The sequence below is a fragment of the Grus americana genome, chromosome 7, assembly GCF_028858705.1.
Source record: "Grus americana isolate bGruAme1 chromosome 7, bGruAme1.mat, whole genome shotgun sequence".
Lineage (NCBI taxonomy): Eukaryota > Metazoa > Chordata > Aves > Gruiformes > Gruidae > Grus > Grus americana.
The window spans coordinates 28,546,026-28,567,138 of NC_072858.1; the positions used below are offsets into that span (position 1 = coordinate 28,546,026).

Genomic DNA, 21,113 nt, shown 5'->3' on the forward strand with positions numbered 1-21,113 from the left:
GAGTAGACGTACGTAATGTTAATAAGGTAGTTAGCATTTCTAGCAATGATAGGTGAGAAAGAGTTCAAGCTGTATTGTGTAAAGCTTAGAGTTTATATAAATAGGCTGATAGAGATATTTCTAGCTATTCATCACATTAAGACAGTTCACAAATCAGGTGCAGTGTTCTTTGCTTAATTTGAAACTGTTGGATTAGGTATTTAAAAAACCTGAAATCAATATTATGGCTCATGAAGGAAGCCTACTATAAAGCTTTTATACACCAGAGTAGGAGGACAGCTCTGGAACAAAAGTCATGCACAGGATTTATCACTTCAGTTATTTTTTCAGTACTCTTGTAAAATAAAGACACAGTGCTCTATGATTGCCATCTGTCACAATGGCAGGATAAGCAACTGAAAGGTTTACAGGGAAAGATCTCAGATCACCTACTACTCTTGGATAAAATCACCATTGAAACATGATAAAGGGAATTTATCCCCCTAGTTCTCAAGGTAGTTTATCCGTTTCTGAAATCTGCTGTCATCAATGGATCTATTATTATGTCATAGTGTAGAATAGAGAGGGACAGAAAGTTAAAAATGAGCAGCTGCTCCGAGGATCCCACAGTCACACCTGGCCAAAATTTTTTCTTTTTTTCTGTGGTAAATCTAAAGTCTTGTTTTTTCCATGCAAAACTTGCTCTCACATGCTGCATGGCAGTTGTTAACAGAAACCAGTAATTTAATATACCCCAGACAGTCAAATCTGAATCTCCCTGTTCTTTCACTGGCGCTTTTTGAGGACTAGCCTTGAACTCATACCTAAATTAGGCTGCTTGGAGTCTTCTTTAATGGAAGCAGATCCAATTTTGTTGCTTTTTTTTTTCTTACAGATGATGACTTTATTAATTGTATGTGGTATTATTTTTATTGTTGTTCTTGATTTTATTCTTATGATCTGTACTTCTGACCCCGCCGATCAACGTGAGATGGCTTGGCACACAGATAGGTCAGGTATTAACTTTGCATTGATTTGAATGTGTGCGTGTTGTTGGCATATCCACATAGTACTCACCCAAGTCAGAAAGATTTCTTTGGTTCACTCAAGCACCTTAAGGCTTTGTGCCATGATATTTGAATAACAATATCAGTACTAGCTAGGCTATTCCGTGTTGTGTAATGCAATCTGTACCACTGGTGTGATCTCAAGTTTAAGTATAGGAAGCCAAGATCAGAAGTCTGCTCTGTATTTAAATATTTAATTTTTAACCAAATTGTGACCTGCACATTAAGAGCATATTGCATTGAGGACCACATTTAACCTATTTGAATATTATATGTTTGTACTAAGAATAAGGGCATTTTCAAAAGCTAGTTGTATTTTTTTTTCCCAACACAGAAAAGAACTTACTTTAATAGGTATTTAAAAATAGAGAATAATAGAAAAAAACCTCAAAAATGCAAAACCAAAAACCCCCAGCAAACCAAAACCAACCCAACAGCAACAAAAAACGCTAATGTTACCACTTCATTAAATTAGTCACCTTTTTAGTCCATTCTTGTGTGCCTTCTCATTTGCAGGTTAGGGGCTGAAATGGAGAACGGTTGGAAACAATCGTTTCTGTTCATTTTCTAATTACAGAACATCTGTCCTCTTCCCTCTCAGTTGTATCCCACCCGAAAGGTTTGATTTCAAAACCATTGTAACAGTTCTCAGAACATGAAAGCCTGTCATTTCAACAGGTCAGTATCAACCATTTCAATCGCAACCCCTACTTAGTTTCAGGCTGTTGATGCAAATAAAAACTAGTGTTAGTCTCCACCCCCCATAAAAAGAAAAATAAAAAAGACAGGAAAAGACAATTTTTATTGCATTTTTCTGAAACTGATAAAGTTTAGAATTCTCTTCTAGAAGCAATCATTAAGGTCTTTTGTCTAGACCACATAACAGTTTTGTTAAGCAGTTTCACTTTCTCTTGAATATATTATGATCTTGACAAATAAGCTGTTGACTACTACGATTAAAGAGAAACAAAATAACTATTCAACTTCCAATATAAATAGGCTGCAATTATCCAGTAAGTTTATGAGATCCTAAAATTAATATTAAAGCAAATGTTCTGGATCTGTGGTTTGTAGTTCTGAGGTTGTAACGTTAGTGTCAATTAACATTAACTCTTGATCTTTAAGTGCTTAAGGATTGGTTTTATAGGTCTAAGCTTTCAAATATGCCTAACAAATAACTGAGTAGGAAGAAAGTCATAAGCTAATGAGTGCTAGGTAAAATGGTGTACAGAATCCTTAAACTTTCAAAATCAAGTTTAAAAGTGTGGTAGATGATGAAATGTGCAGGTAGAGTAATATTATGTAACTTTTTCAGCTCTGTACTGACCCTGTTCTATAAGACTGGCTTCTGGAAACTCTTAAACTTTAAGACTGGCTCTGATCATGATCAGTGTTCACCTCAGGATAGATGCATAACCTCTCTTTGCATGTGTTTGTCTACAAACCGTGAGGATGCAGACTGGGAAACTGGGAGGCACAGTGTAGTTACCGTGCCCAGACACCTCAGTGGAAAAAGAAATGCCCATCTCTCCCCTACATCTTGACCTCTGTCCACGCATACCACCACCATCAGGCAGTGCTCTCGGTAAAATAAGGGTGCTTTTCTCTGTCTTTTATTGTCTTTAGGTGCTCATGAGAATGTTTAATATATTACCACCATTAATCTTAATTTCTAAGGCCAGCTTTAAGTGAGAAAGGGACATGAGTCCCAACCTTCTAGCAGCCTCAGCTAGAGGCCTGTACTCTACGGGAATCATTCCCATTTGTCAGAGCATGGTACCCAGATATGGGCATTTTCCAGATTCCCTGCTCTTCCTTTGCTATCTGATTCATGTGTTGGAGCTTACCTTTGTTAGCCATTACAGCCTGATAATTTTCAGACAGAATTGAAAAAAACCCATAAACTCAAATCCAGTTAAGTGCATGGAAGGATCTGTATTGCCTTTGGTACACTTTTAGGTGAGACTACAAGTTGCTGCAGATCAACCTTATTTGATACTTCAGTATGACTGTCCCTCCACAGGACAGCGAGCAGCATGCATGCTGGATTCCTCTGGTGAGGACAATGCTCATTATATTATGCCTTTTTTTTCCCTCTGCCAGAAACTTTAAGATGAAAATAGCGACCAAGAGTTGCCTGTCACCCTCCCGTTCTCCCACATCACTGCATCACAACTTAAAGAATAAAGTATGGAGAAAAGTAGCTCTGGCAGTTTCCAGCAAGCTGCCAGAACCTCTGCAAGCAGCCTGCAGCTCCGTGCGCAGTAAATCTGCTTGCGCAGGCTCCTGGCTGAGGTGCTCAGCCTGCTCCTGGGAGCCTGGCTGGCAGCTCCACCTTATGCACAGCTACAAATTGTTCCTGAAACAATTTCCAAATCATATCCATTTTCATTTGGGATGTATTGACTGATAAAAATCCTTCTTACTTAATATTTCCTCTTCCTCCTTCTTCACTTTGCACCGTGTAAAGGTGAGCTAAGAAATTTCACTTCTAGCTCACCTGCAGCATGTAGTATTCTGTTTGAGGCGCTGCTTGCGATGAGCCAAATGCAGACTGCTTGTTGGTACTGAAGCTTGAACTTCAGAGGAAACAATTGCCCTTGTTAAAAGAACTCTGTTTAATGTAGAGTGCATAATGAGAGGACAACAGGGAGGATCATTTCACTTATTAATGGACTACAATTAAACTTAAAGCCAACTTTTGTCTTCACTTCCACCAGTGTAATAGAGGCCAGGATTTTCCTTGTGTGAGTGAACAAAAGGGGAAAGGTGCAGTTCTGCAGCTGCTTTGTTTTCATGGAAAGTTCCTGACAGTGAAGTACTGTGCAAGAAGCAGCTGCAGAATCAGGCCCTTTGTACACATGCACTCGTAGTAATCTTAAAAGAAATAGAATGGGAGCAGCAAAGTGGCACTTCAGCTCAAAGAAAAATCCAGCGTCTTCCATCTGCTCCCTGCTCTTGCAGCTGCAGTGAATTATGATGTGCTGTCACATTTATAGGGTGATTTCATCAACTGATTTATTTAATTAATTTAGCTTTAACATTGTACAAAGGGTATGTGATAAAGTGGTGTAACTCTTTCCTCAGCCACCGCACCAGCCAAGATTTATTTTAAGTATCCTTTGCCTCACTCTGTCCTCTTGTTCTTTTCAAGCTGCGGCCAAGAGAGAGTTTGAAATAGCTGATTGGACCTAAAGCTGCTAACAGTGCTGCCATGGGGCAGAACTGGCAACTTCAGTCTTGTGTTATGATGCTAGAGTTAAAACAGCCGTATGTTCTCTCCACCAAAAAAGTATCTATCCCACCGATGCACCCTTAGTGACTCTAGAATCTGCACAGTGTTCCATATAGAAATACAGAGGCATCTGTGGTCAAATTGTTACTTGGGGTGTTAACAATTTTAAGAATATGCTTCTTGAAGGCCCTTCTTGGATACGATCTTGAAACAGCCTAGAACACCCTCTTATTTTGTGTGGAACAATGAATTCCATGGGTGCTAATAGATAAAATCAGTTGCAATACAAATCCATGCTTGTCTTGTGATTTGGTGTCATGCTGGTGCAAAAATAAGAGACTCTTTCCTCGTGATGGTTTCAATAATAATAGTAAATTTATATTATGCTAATATATAACGCAGAAACAGGATAATTAGGGTATGGGGTTTAGTAGCAGCTGTATGCAGACATAAGAGGTCATGATTCCTGTGCTGAAAAACTTCGTATCAACGAGGTAAGACATGTTAATAGAACAAAGTATTCCAAATTGAATATACTCTGATATACATGTATATGTGCGTGCATGTGAGAGAGATGTTTAATTGTGCTTCTTGGCTGGGTGGACGTAACTCTGAGAATCCAGAGGAAGTCACAGTTTCAAAATTTTGTTCCCTTAATGTCTCTCCAGTGCTTGCTTAAAATGGGGGCAAGGGTTATGCTGAGTAAGTCCCAGTAAAAGACCAAGCACAGTTTAACTAAGTAAATGTAAAATATCTACATTTATAACACTTATTTTGTAGTATTGGTCATGCTGCAGTTCTAAGCCATAAGAATTTGGCGATTCTCATTTAGGAGGAAATAAAACCAATTATTTTCTGTGAAGAGAGAATGCAAGCAGTCAAAAAGGACTGAATATTTATTACAATGTGTGCGCAGAAGTGGTCTGAGCAACTTTTGTGTGCCCCTGAATAATGAACTAGGCTTTATGAAGTCAGAGATAGTAGAAATGTTTCCTGTGTTTCATTTTCATTTGGCTTGCTGTGTTTTTCATAGTCCTGAAAAACATTCAGTCTTCTGAACTGTATTTTGTTGTTTTATTTTCCCATAAATGAATATTTACTAAAAACATAGCTTATTTCTATAGAATGAAACTACAGAAACAAAAGTTTTTTCCCCTAGTCGCAAAACTGTAAAATAAAAACTCTGTTAAAAATGTACGTGCTTCATCTGAAAAGCTTCAATGTTCTGTTTTGTTGGCTGTTCTGATTTCACAATATTGGATAAAATCAGTACAAAGGGAAAAATGTTATTACAGAAACTAGGCTTGTTTCCACGGTGCTAGAATTATGATGGTGAGCCTAGAATTCCAGGCAGTATTAAAAAAAAATAAATTGAAGCAAACCCTGGTAATTTAGTGTGTTACATAATCATAAAACGAGTCATCACATGGTAGTTTGGAAAACAACAACAACAACAAAAACCCCTAGTCAAAATAGTGTAGGAACTGTATCTTAATTTCAAAAGTGACCTGGGTAATTACAAGTTGAAAATGTCATTGAGATACAGGCTCACTTAGACTTTTTGGAAGTTTATTAACTTCAGAATGAAAAGGTAGAGATGAGAGGGAAAAACAGCATAGACTGTTCAGTAGTACAGAATCATGAGCTAAGATTAAATTACACAGAAAATCTATTTTTGTAATAATACCCATTTCTAAATAATTTTTACCTAATGTCTACAGCTAACTGTATGTATTTGTGCCACAGTTAAATTAGATTTGCTTTCTATATCGGTGTAGTTTGTTTATCTAAGTTAATATAAATTCCCCCAAAAAAGAGTTTTTCCAATTCTCATGTTGCAACAGAACTGCATTTAAAACCAGAGTTGATTCCCTGTCACTGTTGTGTAGATTAACTGCTGTTCTTATTGAGCAATTCACCTTTTGATTATCCAATCAATAAGAACACTTACAGCTTGGTAGGGATGATGATGCCTTCCTTCTTCTCTTGCTCTTTATTTTCTGTGATTTCTACACTAGATATTGCTATGGACCCAGGTCCTGGTTCTTCTCCCTGAGAGGATTATTTTGGCTGCCCTAGCTGGGTGCATGCGAAGTCAAGGATCATTCTTGTCAAAAAATATCTCTGGTAAGTGCTTTCAAATCCAAAGCAGCATGCATGTGAGTTGATAGTTATGGGGAAATATAGTAGAAAATATTATGTTTAGCCAGAAATTGTATCTGTTAGTGTTGAATACGGAATTAATTTTTATGATCATATCAAGTTTGGCAGGTCCCTTCAGGGCTGTGTTTAGTCTTTTTTCAGTTGTCTTTCCCTCTTTCTTTCCCTCTTTCCCATGTTAAAGTTGAAATCTAGCACCACCCATATCACTTCCAGACCAAACTGTGGTTTGCCTAGGAAATGAAAATGAAATGCTTCTCAATCATAAGTCTGATCTCCATGTGGATTCTCTCAGAATTCCTGAAAAGCTAATAAAAAAATTATCCCCACTTGTCAAACTCAGAATGTTTGCCTTTCACATCCACTTTTTTACTAGAGAAACATGTATGAACCTGTAAGATCAAGCAATTCACAGAAATCACGCTAATGCATCAGAAGTCTAACAAATCAATAACAAATCAACCTTTAAAGATAGCCTCAATACTATCCTTTAGTCCTTAACAAACATTATATTATTTATTTTATTGTTAAAGTGCTTTTACTAGTAGTAATAGCAGTCATCTAAGATATCTTAATCAAACTGGATGTGATTTGGTTAATGAAGTAATGGTGGGAAAAACATTATTACCCCTAGCCAGCAGAAAAGAGAAGTGGCTTAAAAAAAAAAAAAGGATTTATTTATCTTTACTTACACAATTCAAAATGATCATGAGACTTTTTGTGGACAAATCAAAATGTTCTGTTAGACACATTTACAGATTCCAATTTTTTTACACTAAACCACTGGAGGAGCTTATAGTGAAAAACTCCTTCAAAGATTATAGGGTTCATTACTTGCTGTTTGATGGGACAGGAATAGTAAATTGCTTTCACTTGAAAACAGAATATTAATGTAGCTATTCCAGCAGAAGACTAGACATATACATAGCTAAGAAAAATATCTAGAATCACTGCAGTGAATATTACTGAGAATCAGAAAATATTTGAAAGCACTGCTCATTCATGAGAGCCAGCATCTAATTAGGTGGCAGATTAAGACCTTGGTCACAGTAAGATCTAAGTTGAAGTAGATGATGTGGTATGTGCATACTCTGCAACTTTTTGCCAGCCTCCTCTAAAGTACACATTGAAGACAACGTTCTTGTCAATCACTATTTGAACCCTCTAGTTTGCCTTTTGTGGCAGTACTTATCTCTTTACAATCATCATTTGTGATGATCCTCACCACCCAAGTTAGAGTCCTTTTTCTACTCCTAAAATTTCCCTGCCTCATGTGCTCATTGTGGTTGTCTTCCTACTCCTGCATTTTATGCCCCAGAGCTTTCTCTTGAGTGTTTGCCTCTGCACTGTGTGATCACTCCATTTTCTTTCTGCCCTCAAAAATTTTATCTCCTGTGTTATGCGTTTTAATTCCATGGCTGGTTATATATCAGTGGTGAAGGGGCCATCATCTTCCCTGAGAAAAGTAGAGCTTTAATGCTCTGTAGCCTTCATGCAGTCTTTTGTCTTTACTTTCCCTGGCCTTCCTTTGACTTTCATGTTTGAACCTTCGGAAGAATACACAATAAGTGTCATCCAAAATCGCTAAGATTTGCCTGGTTTCACGTTAAATGATACCAAACTTCTGAGTTCAGCATCATTTCCACTCGAAATCATAAATCTGCTCACAAGTCACTCAGCCTGGGATCATGGAGAAAGTTTTTAAAGGGCCCAAATGTAGGTTTCATAATAAAACCTGTCAGCAGGTTTGGATTTCATTACAAACAATTTGTACAGTTCTTTTTCAAAAGCGTGCACAAAATTGAGAAACCAGCCAAAGACGACAAATCACAACTGAATCATGCAGTCATCAGAATAAGGACCTGAATTTTGCCTACTGATCATGGAAAAAAATGCTAGTAATGTTCTCCACTGGTTTTTTTTTTGGACAGAGCAAGTCATCTTGTGGTGTTCAAGATCAGAGTTTTGGCAATCTATCTTGTCTACCAACACAAAAAAGCAGCCAAATTAAAAGCTTTCAGAAATTTACCAAATGCAGCACATATCTTATAACATAAAAAGTTGCCTACTCTACCAGAACGTAATAAATGCACCGTAAAATATCAAATCAGGAGCAGTTGTCCGATAACTGAAAGAAGATAGTAGCTTTATGTTATGTGTTGGAGAAATGCCCGCCTACAGAATTATCAGAAGCCATTGAGACTGGAGGTTGTCTGTCCGAATGTTCATGTCTTTTTGATCAGTATTGAGATGAGCATTAAAGAAAGTATAATTCTAAAGGTTTCTGTCTGCTAAGAGCTATGCTGCCATTTTTTAAAATTAACTTTTTAATAAAATGACAGGGCTCTGAAGGCCAAAATAGCTGATATCTTTTAAAAATGGGGAAATTATTAAACCAATGAATAGAATTTGAGAAATTGTCATGAAACTACAGCATTCTTGCAGACATATCATCCATGCTCAAGATATATGACAGGACTCTGAGCACCTATGTGTAATACATCTTAAATGGCTTGCTAGAAAGGTCTTGCTAAAAATACTGCTGTCTGTCTTCATAATTGAATGGTTCTAATATGTGCCTTTTAAAATGCTTATGTCCAGAAATTCTGGTAAGGCTACTGTACTGCTAGAAGTTCCTTAAATGTGGAAAAAAAAAATCAACTATTTTAATGTGATATTGATTAGAACATGATATATTAATTCACAATGTCCTTCTGAATTTTTATTTCTTTAATGAATAAAGGGGATTTCACTTGAGATACTGAATTTATTTTATACTCTTCATGAAACACATGAAATGCATTCCTCTTAATGGAGAGTTAACTAGTGTTAAGACTTTCCGAGTTTCTTTGAAAAACTGAGTGTCTACATACTATCTTCCAGTCCTTTACATTGGGTGTTTAAGAAAAATATTGGAAGAAGCCATGATGGTTTTAAAGGAGAAGCAAAAATCAATAGGCAGCTACTTAGAGTATCGCAGTATGCAGATAAGCAGCTTTGCTAAGTCTGAACTTTGCACAGCAACATCAATACAACTTGTAGAACAATGAACTTCGATACAAATGCTGTGGAGGGAGAGAGGAAAAATGCCTTTTACAAACGAAGCAGTAAAAGGTGTTAATGCATGTTGACAAGAGCCTGCTTGAGTTATTTACTGTGTTCAAATACTTTGCAAATGAATTTCTAGCAATAACTGCTTCAGAGAAAAAGGCATGGAATTGACGTGGCCTGTGTGTGTGAAATGCAAACTTCCACCAATACAAAACTAACATGTTGAGAAAGGCTTCATTTCCACAGGATGTATCAAGAGAATAATAGGTTATTTAATTTTTTAATTCTGTAGAATTTAAATGTGTGTATACAAAGAAATATTTTAGATGCGATAAATTATATTTCAATGTAAAAGTTTTGAAATATTTTGTGCATCATAGCTTCTTAAGTGGAAGCTATAAGGATTATATTGGCATGTGTCCTGGATAACTGCATTACACTTATGAGTGGTGAAGGCATGAATAAGTTATTGCTTATACTAAAGAAAGGATGTGGTGAGGTGTAAGAGTTTTAAGTACCCATTCCTTATGCCTCAAGAAAATAATTCATTGCATACCTGGCTATTTATTCAGCTTTCTTAAATGGAGTAGTGACAATGATCCAGCCTTCAGACTTTGCAAGCACTGAGTAGGGCCGAAATAGTAATTCCAGGTGTAAAGGACAAATGCTTCTGTGAAAATTCTAGCTTTTCTGGGAAGGCTGGCTCCTACAAAGTTCTTGGGCAACCCTTTGAAGAACTTCAAGGGACCATCTGTCCTCAAGCCTGTGTCTGTAAGGTCTAATAGACTGCCAAACTTCTGGTTTCTTATTTTTGGGGAGCATCTGATAGTTGTCTTAATATGTGTACTAAGGATGAATAAAATGCTGGAGACCGTCTGGTTTGGGTTAGTCAAAACAGTTGTTAAGATAACTGTTAAGATAACCCTGAACTAGTTGTTAGAAATTGCCGTCAGAAAGGTCCTTGTAGCTGCTGCCCCCCTTCTCTGTAACTTGGACTGCACCAATGTTGTTAGGTGGGCGATTGCTCTTTCCCTGCCTCTGCCCACCCAAGCCTTTGAACCTTGGCACCATGCATCCCACCCCATGCTGGAGCTAACCTTGACAGCACTGCGGAGTTGTTGGCCTGACCTTCCCTAATGTGTACAGCGAGGATTTTTGCAAATTTATGTATTTATTTTTGGTAAAAGCTGCCCACAAAGGTTTAGATCCAGAAACTGAACTGTCTCTGAATAACAAGATTTCTCCTTGTCCCCTAATTCTCCTGCTGCTTTATAATATATGAGTAAACACCAGTGTTTTCTTAGGCTTCAAGTCCACTGTCAAAATCAGATAAGAAAACAGCCACTGCTTATAATACCAAAAATTCATTTACATCATAGGAAGTCCTGGACATTTTGGTAATGATGACATTTAAGTTTAAAATGGATAGCTAGAAAATCTAAGGAAAAAGGTTAGACTTAGAGTCGTCAAACAAACAGTATAAGCGTGGGAAGCAATGATCTGGAGAGTACACCTCTTGGTTTGATTCCTGAAATGTTACAGAGCCTAACAGGAAAATGTACCTTCTCAACTGTTACCTAGATCAATTATAAGCGGAAAAAGTAAATGTGTTCATTCTTATAAAAATGTAACAGCTAAATGTTTTTTACTGTTTATCTATTTCTACATTTTAAAACTGTGAATATTGCAGTAGCAGGGGAAAAAAGTGGAATTGAACATTGTTTTAATTAAAAACATAATGAAAAGTGACATTTCATTATGGCATAAGGAATTTTAGCTTCTCTCATTTAAATGTTCAGAACAATCTAATATCTTATTTTTAGAAAATTGTAACTTTCTACAGATTGCAGTATTTCATGCATTGATCTTGGCCCAGAAAAGAAAAAATCTTTTGGCAACCAGTCTTCAGTATACAAGGGAAAACAAAAGTCTACGTTGCTGTAAGGAGCCCGAGATCAGATCCAGGGATACACCTCAGCACCTTTGTCAGTCCTTGCAGATGATTTAATGCCCCGTGGCCTCAGAGACCACTACAGACGTAAGTCTTTGTGCCCTGGTGTCTCCTAAATGTCACCTGAAAGTTGTGCTTTGTCCAGAGTACTTCTATTATGCAAGCCCCAACCCAAAATGTTCTTTGGTTGGTTTGGTTTGGGGTTTTGTTTGTTTGTTTGTTTTCTGGTTTTTGGGTTTTTTTATTGTTCAGAACAATTCAGCATAAGACCTTTAAGATAAGATGACAGTATTACAGAGCGGCCTGCTACAATTTCAGAATGTCTTTTGGGAAATGATTCTAATTCTGTGATACTTCTGAATCAAACATGTTAATCCTGCATGAAAGTCAGTAAGAATCAAACTGTTCTTGTTGCCCTTCTGTCTTTCCTGGATACTTAAAAGTCTATCCAAATGCATTGAAGCTTTTATTGTTTTGTGAGTGTTTATGAAATTATGGACTTATCAAGATCTGAAAGAGCTGATATGGTTGAAATAGGCACCCAAATTGGTAAGGTGCTTTTAAAACTTTCTTGGAACACTTTATATCCCTTTCCTTTGGAAATTTGAATTAAGCACTTTTTGAGAATTTTAAAATATTGTGAGTATTTCTGCTTCTAGTAAAGTTGTGTGAATATTTTGCTCATGGTGTCCCTGTTAGTGTGAAATATGTCTAACTTCTGTTGTCATTGGTGACAAGCAGCTACAAATCCGCTGTTTCCAGCTACAAATCCGCTGCTTCCAGCTAGCTGCCTGAATTTTTGTATTTATGCTTGCCTCACACATAAGAAAACTTGACTGGTCTTTGTAAATGGCCCAGGTTAAAGCTAACCGCATTTCTCTTTCTAAAGTTGAAGCATTCAGCTCCAAGGACACCTCCTTAGCAAGTGTGAAGACAACACAACTCTCTCTGCTTAACCGCAGCAATGCTGTGGTACATCTGCTTGAAGACCTAGGTCCACGGATATATTTCTGATCTTTTTAACATCAATGCAACAAGATATCGCTACTGTGCACTTTGATTGTTTTCTACACTTGTCTCTCCTGCGGTGGGAAAAGTAAATCTAAACGTTCACTGCAAATGGTGGTGGCTTATCAGCATTCTCTGCTATTGATCTGATGGGGTTTTTTGGTTTGTCACATCTCTGCCCTCTGTGACTACAGTGATTTGTTTCTTCTCTGTCCTTCTGAGACTAATGTTGTGTGATGTTGATTTGAAAAACTGGTAGAGTGGCCAGCCTTTCATTTATCTTGGGAAGGACGCTGGAACTACATCATTACTCTTTTGCTGAAATAAAGGAATTAGGCAGGAGTTGCTCAGCAGCGAGGACCCTAAACTTGTTCCCAGAACATTTTGGCTTACTGAAGAATAACTGCTGTGTGAATAAACCCCTGTTGCTCATCTAATATGCCACAATATCTATCCAAATAAGTGAAAAGGCTGTTCTTTGATGTATTTTAAGTGCTTATTAATACAAACCACTTAGAAAATAGAGTGTATATTTCCAAGGGAAGTCAGGGATAAATCACTCATCACTTCTGCTTAATCCAAAATCTCCTCTGGACGTATTTGGAAAAACTCTACTTAATTATATATTTGTTCAGGGATATCAATTTGTAATTTATGAAGTTGTGATGCCAAATGTACTGTTTCTGCAGTAGGTCATAATTCAACGCTCCGAGTACACAGCAGTGGACTGTTGATGCTCAGCCCCAAGAGAGGGGTTGGGCAAAACATTTGAAAATGTGATTTCCAGGGCTAATTTCAGCAGAGAGAAATTTAAATAATCTATCAGTTTTCATGTCTTTCACAACAAGGATTTCTTCCTTTTTAATTCCTTTTTTCCTATATGGGAAATGGGGCTTTATCTGCAAATTGCTGTATGCCATCCTTTCATGTTCCAATTTCTAAAGATGTTTTTTCTTTCAGATTTTTCATCCGTTATGTTTGCGTGTGCAGTATTACTTAATCCTACGGAAGAGTAAAGTGGTTGATTTTCATAGTTTTAAGGTATGAACGCTGTCATTTTGGGGCATCTGATTCTTTTTTGACTAGGAAATGAAATTTCCAAACTTTACATGCTTGGCTCCTCTTTCCGGAGCTACTGGGCACGTTTCTGCCAGATGCAGTCATATTTTTAAGAACTACTTCCTGCTATAGAGGATAAACAGCAAATACGCAATGATTCATTTTGCTTATTAGGCTTCAGTGTTTGAAAATGTTTGTTATGGGGAAACAATGACTCAGGTGATGTAACAGGAATTATTAGTGTCAGGGATGATGTTAAGCTCTTTTTATTCCATATTAATAAGAACTCAAATGACTTATAAGGCCTTTAACAAATGTATAAGCACAAGTTTAATGCTCTGAACTTCATGAGGAGCGGTCATTCACATTTAGCATATGAAGAAAACATTGAAATTGGGGTTTTCAGAGTCAGAAGATTAAGAATACTGCTTTTAATAATGGCATAACTCCTCAGCTGTTTGGAAAATGGAAATGTAAACATGTTAAACATATTTAAAAGATGTGGTGCACAGAGTTCTATAATGAAATGCAAACCTAATACATAGACTTGGTTCACCAATACTGGCTTTTGCACATATCAGCAAGTTGAGTCAGATTTTTGAGAGATTTAACTAATTTCTGCTTACTCATTTGTGGTTTTGAGGTTTGGGAGAAAGAGCTGGATTATACTATCTGTTTATTCTTCTGAAATGTGGTCTGAATAGTTTAAATTTTTGAGGACATGGGGCAAATAATTTCAATTTTACTGTCCAGATTGCACTAAATAGCCTTTTCCATACTGTATTTGCTAAGCACATTCTAGCTATGATAAACGTAAGCAATGTGGAGTGGAAAAATGCTGGTTCTGCAATGATTTCCTACCTAATCACCATTATGTTTTTTAAGAACTGTCTCTGAAATGGAACTCCCTATGTAGACGCTTATATATATTACTAACTCATACGTTACTTGATTTCTGTGATTTTTTTTTTTCCTGAGATAAGCAATTGGGCCAGGGACATTGCTGCTTGAATTTTATTCAAACTATTCAATCAGGACAGAAAATGAAGGCATTATTAACATTCAAACTGCATTTTCACTTCCCACAGAAATGCTCTTTATTATTATGGCTAACTGTGTCAGCAGTCAGACTAGACATAGACTCATTGCCAATTAATATAAAAATTCCTTTCTTTGATTTACTAGGAGAGACTGAGGGGACAAAATTGTTTTGTTTTATTTTATTTCATGCATTTCCTTTCCCCAGGCTTCACCTGATTGAGGTATTGGCCCTCTGTGGGTCAGTGTACTTTAAAGTTATTAATTACTTCACTTCAATCTATAATACTTAATTAAAGCTTAAAACAAAAATAAATTGGTTGTGTTTGGTGAAAATGTTGTCAGCCAGATGGGATTTTAGCAACATAATAGAGCCGATAGGTTTGTTTTGTTTATAGCGATGCTGGATGACCTTGAAGTGTTCATCTGGCCAATGTGGCCTCTTTAAGATAAGAACCCAATTTCTTTTCTTCTCTTTACCTGTGTTAGGATTAACAGTTTGCATTATCAAAAGGATATTAGCACATGACAAGCCTACAGATATTTCTTAGGTTATTTTGCTTGCTGTCACTTGGAGCCAGCATGAAGGCACTGTCAGTGCAACTCAGACATGTTTGACTGCAGCTCTGGCTGTACAGAGAAGGAGGTAGCTTTAATATTCACCCTCCAAGACTTGCTATTGCATTTCTTAAAGTCTCATTTGTGATTGAGCAGAAGAATGCTGTTGTTTTGTTGCCTTGAGAGGCAGAATTTAGAAATGGAAAAGTGATTAGATTGAAGCAGCCGTTTCCCTGCATCCTCAGAACAGAGAGCAACTAGATTAAGAGTTAGGTATTAAACTCTTCCAACCCTTCTCTCCTTTGCTGGAATGATTAAAGTCCAAAGGACTTTGTATTTGGTATCATTTAAAACCAGCTGGGCAAGAAAAGCCTTTTCAAAATGCCACAAAATATTCTGCCATATTCTAGACATCAGCGGTAGCTGCTCAGCTATTTCTATACTTTTCAGTTGCCAGTCAGGAGTAGGACCACATGTTCTTTCCATAGTAAAAACAAAAACCTTTTCAGGAATCAACTCCATGAAATTCCTACATTTTTATCCCGGATTTCACATGTATGCAACATACCGTGTTGCCCTAGCTTACATCAGCTCTTTCTTTAAGGTTAATTCTCTGTGAAAAGAACTTGCTTTTGATATCCTAATGAGATTTTTATACCCTTTAAATAATATAGATGCTCTGTTTTCTTTTGAATAACAGCTATGGCCTTGTGAGGTGCTTCCTCCCATCTTCCTCCCTTCTGTAGTACAAATGTACTCCTTTAAAGGCAGCATCTGGGCTGAAGTTTTCTCCCGCTTATATAAAACCAAATGTTAAAAATGAATTTTAAAAAGGTCGTTGTATGGGCTATGAGTGCCCATCTGATATACGTGTTACTCAGAACTGAGTATAGGCAAGCGCCCTTTTGGCTAAGATGAAGTTTAGCTCTGGTTTAATATCTGATGTATCTTACATCTAGCATGGGTCACGCTCTAAAAAAATGATGTGTAATTTTCACTAACTCTTTTTCAGCATTGTATACTCTTAAAGATCTAGGATCCAGCTTTTGAAAGGTCTTTAGATGTACATATTCACTGAAGTTGAACGCTTTTACAATACCTTTAAAAATTTGGCCCCCAACTACTCCAGCACTGACTAATCCTTGAACAATTGCATGGTAATATAGGTTTCTATTCATCTGATCCTGAAAGACAAACTTTCTCCTTCTACCCTGCTATTTTCAGTGTGTATAATCTTCACACCCGGAACACTGTGAAGATTTGGATTGTCAATATGTACCTTGCTGGTTGGAAAATGCCGTCTCCTGCCTCCTGGGACTGCTAACACTCAGGAAGCCGGCTGAGCTGAGGTGCTAACAGACACAGAAGAAATAAAAGGGAATAACAGGAGTTTAAAGAGGAAATGTACAGAGAGACAGAAAATGCATGAAAATCTCTTCTCACCCTCCAAGACTCATGTTTCTGTCACGTGGAGCTTTTGCTGCGCGGATTTGGCAGGCGCTTTAGTAGAACCCGTAGCTATCTGGCAAGAGTAGAGGCGTAATGCCAATTTATCTGAGTCAAAAAAAAGAGCTGGAATTTACTGAAGCCTGAATTTGCAGCGTACCTTACAGGGCAGGCGTGGATATACAAGCAGAATTTTGTGTTTATATTCCTATCGCCTAAGAGAGATTTTCATAGAGATTTTCTCTACAAACAATATCGTGTTCAGTAGAGATTCTTAAGACAGAAAAAACTTGCACAGGCTATGCAAGCCCATGCCTTCCTTGAATACGTGGCTAAGTTACTGAATATTAAATCTTGAGCGATTACAATGAAGCACCGAGAGAAGATGCACAGAGGAACATAAACCTTGGTATATATTTTTTACATCTGCAATTTTTTCTTTGGGGCTGAGTATGCAGTCAGCTTCTTTTTTCTAGAAAATACAAAGTTGGGAAATAATATAAACATCACACACAAGTGAAAGGCGAACAGCATGCAGCTAGCCCAGAAAAATGAAACTTCTGACTGTGAGCATTTTTTAAAATTATGAGATATTTGTGGTGGTTTAGCCTGTGCAAAATAGATCAATAAATTGAAGAGATGTTGTTCAGAGAAAGCTTAATCAGTTCAGGTTTGCAATTGTCTTTGACTCAGTAATTACATAACTCTGGATCCTTTCTACCTGTTGCATCCCCTCACAAATATAGAATCATAGAATGGTTAAATTACTTTATTTCCCTTTAGTGCCACTGTGTCGTATCTTGAATTAGTTGATAATGACTTTAGTAGGGTCGTATCTTGCATTTTATATCCTGTTACCAATTTTGCATCTCAAGTGTGGACCTCATGGTACTGTGCAATGTTAATAAATTAACTTTGAATTTAGAATCTCTAACTGTTGAACACTTGGCTTAGATAAAAGAGCAATTGCTGATCTGTTGGTTAGATTATGCTGTTGTTTATAAGTGTCATAACCTGAGTCATCAGGTAATGGGAAAATGGATGCTGAGGCTGTAAAGAATTTGGTTTCATTGAACATCTTGGACACCACTGGGTGGTTTTTTTATTTGGTTCAAGATCTTTCCAACAGCTTACTTTAAAAAGGACCTAGGTAAATTTTCTTAGTTGTATTAATTTTCCCCGTGTCCCTGCAGACAATGCTTGAACTTTCAAAAACTCCTGAACCAGGGAAAGTGATCAGCTTGGGAAGAATATTATCCTCAGCACATCTGAGAGTGTCGCACGCAGAGGGCTTCGGTTATTTTAAGCCAATACTTTTGTCTAGAAATAGCAAACCTACTGTGAGAAAGTTGATTATTATGGCAACCGGATGTGGGCGCAGTGGACAGCAATGTGGAGAAAGATGTCAGCAGAGCTGCGTGGTCAGTTATTTCCTGCATGCCCAGAGCCTTGCAGCAGCACTGCGGCTGACCAAAGGCTCAGGCTAACGCTCCGACGTTACTTGTATTCTGGTTCCTGGCATCATAAATCACATGGTATTGACAGAGGGGTCAGTCCTCTGAAGGTGTTGTCATATGATAGGGGATGCTGACATTACCAGTGTTCTCCTAGCAGAAGGCAATATGTGGGTGTGAAGTAGGCTTAGAGAACATAAGCTTTGTACAAACATCGTGCTCTTTCTGCAGGTTAATCAGGTCTTTAATAAAAGACCATGGAAATGTCAGCAGTCTGAACAAATAAACCAGAATTGTAACTGAATGTTCATTCAAACAAAGAAATATAAACCCTTTTTTATTAATGTTCTTCACACAGAGAAGAAATGGATTAGAATTATAATTAGGAAATATATATTTTCTAAATATTATCTATAAGCTTCAGTACATACTTCAATATGCATTACACTTTAATCTTATAGACATGATCACATTTTAAGGCCTGCAGTCCAAATTTTCTTAATGAAAAATGTTGCTAGGTAAATAGATTAAATAAATGGAAGAATTAACTAATTAAGCAACCCTTTGTATTGGATTAATTAAGAGATGATAATGATAGGAGGAAAGAAAAGATATTTCTTGTATCAAGGCAAAAAGCCAGTCGTGTATCTGTTTGGTCAGAAATATAAAATGCTCTTTAGCCAACCTTTTCTTGCAGGTGGTGGTGAAATACAACTATCTATGGAAATACATTTTTCTGAATACTGGGTGATGAAACTGAAGGGTGACTGATAATACCTGCTCTTAAAAGATCCCATTATTGTATCTTGAAACCTAAATTGGACATAACCCTTTATCTCTTTGGGTAGTATTATTTCTATGATAATTTCTAGGAGGGTTTTGGGGGGTTTTATGTGTGTTGGTTTTTTTTGTGGGGTTTTTTTTTCTTTTTTGATATGAAAACTGGCTGACAAGTTGGTTTGCTTTCTTGCTCTTCTTATAACACTTAAAATACCAGAGCAAATTTTTCTCTAGTTTGTTTACCTGAAAAATAAGGTGAAAATAATGACAGATCTCCTAATCAGTGGAATGTAGATACGAAGACAGGAAAACTATACTTTTTGTGTACTGCAGGTAGGTGTGAGTACAGTTGATAAAGCAAGATAGATTCAATTGCAGCAAGGAAAATTTATATTTGGTATAAGGAAAAACATTTTCTATTCTCTAATATTGAGGATATAAAGCATTGGAACAGAAAGCCTAGCCAGGCTCTGGAATTTCCATTTTTAAAATAAATAGACAAATATTAGTTAGGAATGACAGTCATGTCTGATCCTTCTCTGGAACAGGGGATAGGCTGTGTAACCTTTGTAGAAGAATGAGTGTGGAAGGAATCGTGCATTACCTGTCTAAAAAAGACTGATGAGAAAGTCAGTATGCTCCTCGTTGTTTTTCACCATATGGAATGGTTTCTGCTTTTTTATTCTTTTTTTTTTTCTCCCTTTTTCTTTCTTTTCATTATTTCCAGATGAAATGGAACAGGTTTTCTTAAAAGCATACCATGGAGTTTGCTGGTTTGATCATACCTGCAGAGCCATGACCCCAGCCTCTGAATCCTCCCTGTGCTCTCAGATTTGCCTCTATTTGTGTTACCGAGCTGGAGAGAAGGTTAAAATGAAGATTTAATCTTAGTGATGCAAGGTAGGTTCTAACTGACATTTAGTTCTGGCGAAGTTTCTCCTCTTGCTTATGCTGAGCTCTAAGCTTTGGTGGTTGGGCATTTTTTGATGCGGGTGTGGTGTAGTGCCATGGTGTGGATTCAGGATGGGTGGAGGCAGGAGGTAGGCTTGAAAAATAAAAGTAGGTGTGGGACAGGTGTGCAGGTCAAAGCCAAAGAAATCAAGGTGTTATTCTAGATTATCAGGTTCTGAATAGCTAGTCCTCCAAGATTTCTTGGATACTGAGCATCATTTAATCCCATAAATTGCGAGAGCAATAAAAATATTTAATTGTAATCCAGAATTTGTTTGTCACAAGCAAAACAATAGATAGAGAACAACTCTTTGACAGCGTTCTTCTCCTTTCCTAGATGCCTTTTTCTCTCGCATATCTATCATGATTATTGCAAATGCCAATGCAGGTTGATCTACTTGTAAGAAATGTTTGGTCTAAACATGACAGTCACCTAACTAAGCATAGTGTTGATGATGCGAGGACAGTGGAATCCAGAATGGGGCAGAAAAAACAGATACGCTGAACAGTCTGTAGTATGAATACGGCTATGGCCGTAGGTCTGTAAACTGTTGTATATATGGAAGCAACTAAAGCTGGAATGGGGCTTTTCAAGGAGTCCTCCAAACCAGATCATATTTTGGAGTCGCTATGAAATACACAGATGAGTTCACCAAGTGGGATGTGAATTAAAATATAATGTGATGTATGGTGTTGCAATTGCCCACAGAAGACAAATGCTTTATTGTTTGCTATGCAGAAAATAGTAGTGCCTATTTTGTAACTTTGTAATGAGTAAAAATAATAATCTGGAATTCATGCAATAACAGATTAAAACCCCACAATGGCTACATTGTTGGATGGGTATTCTGCTCTGGGGTAGCTGATCTAGCTTACTGATTTTAGATCAAAACTTGTCGAGCAGCATAAGAAGCTTTTCATCATCATTAGTCTTTGCAGAAAGGTGTTTGAGTGTCTAACAGAGTTCCTGTTGGGTACTGTCCCTGTCACTGAACGTATTATCCAGACGTTAATGTTGATAGCTTTGCCAGTGTGTTTATGAGAGAAGCCAAAATCCGAAGAGGCACAGACTAAACTAAATCCTTCCTTCCTTCCTTGTCAAGGCCTTGATACTGTACGTGGATAGGAAACCTAATATTACCTCTGCAGTGCCTGTCTCATGGATTAATAGCAGAATTTAGTCTCCCTGCATGTTAACATGCACTACTCTCTCAGCAGCAATAAATTCACACAAAGGTACCAGCAGTTCACCAAAAACATTGAGTCCTGTGCTCTCTTGATTCACCTCAGGTGCACTATGCCTGAGATTCATATGAGTAAGTCAGCTTGATGACTAGTGCATGAGAAGAGGCATATTACTGCTTTAATTACTTATA

At 37.3% G+C, this 21,113-nt stretch overlaps 1 protein-coding gene across 1 annotated transcript in view; it reads left to right on the forward strand.

Moving 5' to 3' along the window:
* Window positions 1-21,113, forward strand: part of RET (ret proto-oncogene) — a 136,273-nt gene that overhangs the window by 12,898 nt on the left and 102,262 nt on the right. Inside the window, exons 4-7 of the mRNA XM_054831386.1 lie at window positions 6,300-6,408; window positions 11,336-11,530; window positions 13,412-13,492; window positions 19,514-19,686. The gene's annotated coding sequence lies outside the window, so the exon portion shown is untranslated. The remainder of the gene's footprint in view (window positions 1-6,299; window positions 6,409-11,335; window positions 11,531-13,411; window positions 13,493-19,513; window positions 19,687-21,113) is intronic.